The following is a 6,860-nucleotide window of genomic DNA, read 5'->3' as shown; positions in this document are numbered from 1 at the left end:
ATGTTTGCCAAGTTTTCATAAAAGAGTTAGAATTACAAGTTTCTCGATATAATAACAGTATTTTTATCATGCGTTATCATGTACTATAACAGTATTTTTATCATGCTTTATCATGTACTATAACAGTATTTTTATCATGCGTTATCATGTACTATAACAGCTATTTTTATCATATATTATTATGTACTTTAACAATATTTTTATCATGTACTATTATGCACTATAACAATATTTTTATCATGTATTATTATGTACTATAACAGTATTTTTATCATTTATATTATGTACTATAACAATATTTTTATCATGTATTATTATGTACTATAACAGTATTTTTATCATTTATTATTATGTACTATAACAGTATTTTTATCATGTACTATTATGCACTATAATAATATTTTTATCATGTATTATTATGTACTATAACAGTATTTTTATCATTTATTATTATGACGTGGTTTGACTACTCGTTTTCATTTTATTATCTTAAATGTACTCTATGCTATGAAAAAGGGTGAGAAAATACATCCTTAGTTAATAATGTTGCTGTCCCCATTGAATTTGTATGTGATAATCATGCTGCACTGCCCTTAGCGCTCATAAAGATCAACTTCTATCACAAATGATAGTCTTTTGGAATCTACTTTAGACAATTTTGGGTAAATCTTAAGACAGACATAAATATCTTGTTATGCTGGAGCATTATGAGAGATGATTCGCTGCTTGGTTTGAAGAAATATTCTGAAGAAGGACCGTTATTTCTCAGAATGATGATGCGTTGTTTCGTACGACGTTCTTTGTTCAGCAGTGGTTGAGACAAATAACGCCCAAAATATCTGTCTTAGTTAATCTAAAGCCTCAAGCTAAATCTAACTGAACTGAACTGGGACGTTTTCGTATTCCTGCGAAGGAAGAAAAAAGACACTTCAAAATCTCAGTATAATTAGAGCTGTTTCACAAAAGGGGTGGTGATCTAATACATTAGATATGTACAAAGTATTTGTGAAAAGTATTAGTAATAGAGCTGAGATTATGATTAATTTCAAAATTAGACATCGGCGGCGAAACAGACATCCTATTGTACTGACCCAACACTTTGTTAAAACATCTTATTTATACGTGAAGTATCTTATGATTAAATAAACCTGAACGGAAAATAAAAAGAAATTTAACGAGTAAAAAGAAAAATGTCCTACCAGTTGTATTGATTTTTAATATTGAGTGACATTGTCGCTTTGTGCAGATTAAGTTAAAAGATAAACTTACGTACTATGACGAAGTGTCCATTTATATGAAGTCGAATAAACAAAAAATCGCTTTATAGCTTCACAAGTGGTTATATTTCTCTTATACATTTAAACGAAAAATCGGAAACAGTAAAACGACTACTGTACACAATATAATTCCTGTTTTTTTAGATCTCTTCAGTTTCAAACCACATATTCAAAAATGGTTTATGTAAATGCTTTTAACACACAGTATAAAGTCTTAACTAACAATGATACATATAATCACGCCACAAGCCGTTATTATCATGCTCCCCCAAGTTATTACGAGCAGCCATAATGCAAGACTTGGTTGGATCGAAACGTGCCGCCGCTACCTCACCAAAAGAGTAGTTCTCTTCTCTACTTCTGCAACTTTCCCAGCCAGACGGCCTTGTACGACATTTGTTTTATCGATTTTCCTATGAGGCAGCAGAACCTTCCTTTGGAGCACTACAACTTTAAAGTCGTTTTTTCTGTATCCGTTTAGATTGTATCAAGCAAGTCGATAATATAGGATTTTATTATTCAAAGTGCCGTACGTAATTCTTATATCTAACACCTGGACAATTTTTAACATGTTAATTTCATTATGTCTCAACGTGTCTTCTCTTAAAAAATATAAAACAAAGAACTATTGATGACGTATATATGCACTGTAAATTGTAGAAAACCATTTTACTAACAACCATCAATTATCCCCCAGTGGCACAGCGGTATGTCTGCGGACTTACAATACTAGAATCCGGGTTTCGATACCAGTGGTGGGCAGAGTACACATAGCCCATTGTGTAGCTTTGTACTTAATTACAAACAAACCATAAATTATGGCGAATATATGGGAATGAATCTATTCGTATTTAAATCTATGCAAACTATGTATAAAATACTTTAACGAAGACATTTTGCATTTACACACAATTAGTTAGAAATGGCCTGCATGTCACTGAAGTTAAATGGATCACACATAGACAAATTGTTAAAGTTTTGAAGGTTCAAAAAATCAGAATGTTTGTAGATAACTATTTGTATTTTGTTTTTGTTGATGATCCATTTAATAAAGAAATAACTTACCGTAATGTATGTTGTTGTTTTTTTTTACAAAAGGTAAACATTTAATAACCCATATTCGATGTATGCTTGTTCCAGTTTTCTAAGTATTGCTATGTGATTTTGAGATGGTTATCTTGCTAACCCTTTACCACAGCTTTGTAGCTTCGAGATCGCAAGTCATGTAACTTCTAGTGATAAAAAAGTTGTAGATATTACGAGTATTAAAGGGACCGCCAATCAAATTCTTTTATTATAATTATTCTCAGAAAATTCTAACCCCTAAGATGGGGATGTTCAACAGTATGCTTTAGATAGTTTGGCCAATAATTTATTTAAATATAGCAAAGAAGTGAGTTAAACTAAACAACCACAATGTTCAGTAAAAATATGAAAGAGCCTTCAATATATATATATATATATATATATGGCGTCGTACTTTTTAATAACCTTCTTGCCACTGGAATTCTAATCATTACGTTTTTGGATTACGATTTCTTTCTATCCACACCCAAAATAAATTACAAAGTTGTTGCTACGTTTTAGAACAGGACGAATATGTTTTAATAATTATATAAAAGTCACAATAAATATAAGTTTTTATTTTTAAAGTTATGATGGTTTGCCACCCACTTGTTCAATAACATATTATATATATATTCCAATTAACAACCATTATCAATAACTTCAGTGTTTCTCAAGTGATCAGTTCTAAAACGTGTATTACAATTCTCGTAGTGATAGTTAAGTTTCAAAAATATCAGCCACTTTTTCGTCATGGGTTTTGTTTTCCTTTTAACGATATTCTGTATACTCCAATTATTGTCCGACTATCAACTCAAAGTGTAAGAGAAATTTGGTTTGAGAATTATAGAGATACTTTTTCTGTCTTTGTTTTTGGGGCACACCAATAATAGTCAGTTGTGTAGCTTTGTGCATAACTACAAACAAACATTTCATTCCCATCCAATAAAAGTGAACTCCACCCCCCAAAAACAACAACAAAGAACAAACGATTACGCCACCTAACGCCAGTACTGCCAGATTGATTCTGTAATTAACATATTTTAACCTACTTATTGATAAAAAATCCCATTAAATATTTCTTTTAAATTGAATGCAAATAAATTTTGAGTCCAAAAAATATTTGATATCCATATTATTATTATTTGCATCTCATATTCTCGCATGAAAAACGGACATTGCAGTATTAGGAACTGATGTCAATATGTACTTCAATTCAACATTTGCGGACATTGCAGTATTAGGAACTGATGTCAATATGTACTTCAATTCAACATTTGCTTTCCATGTGTTTAAATAACAACTTTCAGATGAGGTATAAAAAGAACTCGCCAAATTAAAATGAGAAAAATAACTTACAATTGCATTCTTAAATTTTTAAATTCCGTATAGTACTTGAGTTACAGTGTCCACAATTAAATTTTTAAATTCCGTATAGTACTTGAGTTACAGTGTCCACAATTAATTTTTAAATTCCGTATAGTACTTGAGTTACAGTGTCCACAATTAAATTTTTAAATTCCGTATAGTACTTGAGTTACAGTGTTCACAATTAAAAGACGTGAAATGACTAAAATACTTCAATTATTTTAATAATATAGTTAAAAATCAATGAATAGATTGATACTCAAAGAAGTAGAAACGTTGCCGCAAAAATGCGTTTCGCACTTTGTGACCGAGAGTATGCTATGAGTGACGGTCATATCTTATTATTCAATAAAATAACAGTAATCCAAGAATTGACGGTGGGTAATGCTTGCTTTCTGCCTTCCCTCTAGCATTTCAGTTCCAAATTAGATACGACTATGTGCAAATAAACTTCTGTGTAATTTTGAGCGAAATTCTGAAAAAAATAGTTCCACTTCTGGAAGAATGTCGGTAGTAAGAAAACATCTATTTTATTTCATTTTCACTCAGAAGGGATTTATACGTAACATGTGTGAAAATCCAAGCAAATCAATACACTTGCTTTCAATGTCTCAAATAAACAAGGTCCTCCAGTGACTTGGCAGTACTTCTGAAGGCTAAAAACCGGGTTTCCATAACACCCGTGGTCGGCACAGCATAGATAGCTCTCAACTATGCTCTGTAAATAAATCCATCAACAAAACTACAGTAGATTATTTTCAATGATTCAATAACACACTAGTTAGATGTATTCACGGTAAATTTATTCAGAAGTTCCATATTTGTAGTTACTTATGGAAAATAAAATATTTTATATGACTTTTTTTCAAGTGATACATCCACTGTACACTAATTAAGGGATGTCGGCTGAGCTAGAAAATTGACAAAGAGATCCTCTAAACTATATTTTGATATGTCTAATGTCCCCTGGTTACAGCATTGTAGATGTAATATCAATCATTTAAACAAAATAAATGTACAAAACTATTTAATAACCTAAAAAAGTATTCTAAGTTTGAAAAAAGACAATTTTCTCTACTGAAATACATTTATAGTGAAATATTATAACAACGCGTAAGATCGATTCATAAGTATGTTATGTGTAATCTATACAAATATAATAGTACTGCCTGTTGTATTTCCATGTTCCTACTTCGCAGGGTGTGGATGGATCTTCACCAAAATTAGTATGGAAGGTCATTGGGTCCATGGGGAGATATATACAAATTTTGCGTTTTGTGTTTTTTATGGACTTTTTTTGCATTTTTTTACCACTACTTCGCCCCCTCTTTGATGGATATTCACCAAATTTTGCATAAAGATTTGTTGGATCCACGCGGAGATACATGCAAACTTACGGTTCCACATTTTGTGTTTTTTCAGTTTTTATGGATGTTTTTTACAATTACATATAAGGGAAGCAACTTTTCATGTCCTAAGATAACCTTTCATTAATCATGAATTTACACAATTTCTGTCCAGGGTATGGGTACTCCAGCTGGTAAACAATAATGTAATCAAGCCATGTGCTAGTAACAATAAAATTTGTACAGAAGGATACCGTTGCCCATGGTGTTTATGCAATGATAATATACTGTGTGCAATGATAACATAGATATATATGCAACGATGATGTGTATAAAATTTAATTCAATATTTTGTGTTTTTTCGTATAATAACAGAAGTTTTAATAATTTGGCACTTCATCTGTCTATTTCCATTATTTAAGTAGAATTATTGATGAAGATTCTATTTGTTAACAAGTACTTTATTTTACTGAAAAATTATTCACTACGAAGGCGTTCTGCGTATGTTCTATCTTATAAGCGTTTATTTTACTGTCGAACTAAACTTTTTTAGTTTAGCATGCTACAGTGACATGACTGAGATGAAAAATCCTATATTAATTAACACTGTATGTAAATTTGTTTGTCTGTCCCTAAAGTCCTCCCATAGTTTTAGAGCTAACAGGACTAAACTTGGCATGCAGAGTCAGGGGGCGGGGGTGTCATTACCTATATAGCGGAGCTCCTCCCCTATTGGGGGGGGGGAGTTAAAGTGCGCCCGAAAGGTTACACAGTAGGCGTTTAGGGTTGCTGAACCAGTAGCTGGTACCGGATTTTGTATTTCTTCCCTCTCTCTCGGAATCTCAGAGGTATCTCGTTTGAAACTATACTCATACCCCAACTCACAAACTAGCGGTATAAACTTGGCACACGCGCTCAGGTGTCATGAGCGAGTGTCTTAATAAAGATTTATTTTCGGATTCGGGCACCCCTTGGGATAGCTATAGGAACTAATTAGGGATAACGTAGGAACTTGATCGGTACATTGAGGTTTCTGTGAATGATGAAGAGGGCTTTTGAACCTCGCAGTAAAACGCAAGTATCCTACGTTAATTTTATTAATGCCGTAAAAGTTAAGCCTTTAGGGACGTTTGGCATACTCCTTGCACCATAGTATTATTATTCAACTAAGTATAGTTTTAATTAACACGTAGAGTAATGAAAACCTAAGTGGATAGCGACAACTACATTCTAATCTTGCTACAAGGGATTTTTGTTTAGTACAATGTTCAAGATACTCTTTTATTTGCGATTGTTATTGAGTAATATACTGAATAATTACACATGATAATCCCACCCGAATCATCATGTAATGGGATAATTGTTTCGAATGGTAAAACGTATTCAACCGTTTAAATCTATTATTGTTGTTTTCAATCACAGAACATTTTATTCCATATACTAGTACTATAAATTTTATTTATTGTAAATAGGCGATCAAATAAACACTATAACAATAATGAAAATAATACAAATCAAAGTCAAAACGTTCACAATGAAGCTTTTAAAACAAAGCAAAATTGGTCATGACCATTTCTGGAAGCTATGACCATAGACAATTTCCATTACGAATTAGAGGTGGTCATAAGGACTGGTGATGGATTTTTTTTTTCGGTTTTTGTAAGTCTCATTGTGAATGTTTTGGTTTTGTATATATATATATATATATATATATATATATATATATACTCGTACGTCGTACGAACGTAAACGTTAACTTTAAGTTTAAGTTTACCGTTTAAACCCGTTTACTTAACCGTTAAAA

The sequence above is a fragment of the Limulus polyphemus genome, unplaced genomic scaffold, assembly GCF_000517525.1.
Source record: "Limulus polyphemus unplaced genomic scaffold, Limulus_polyphemus-2.1.2 Scaffold10, whole genome shotgun sequence".
NCBI lineage: Eukaryota > Metazoa > Arthropoda > Merostomata > Xiphosura > Limulidae > Limulus > Limulus polyphemus.
This window is presented reverse-complemented; position numbering follows the sequence as displayed.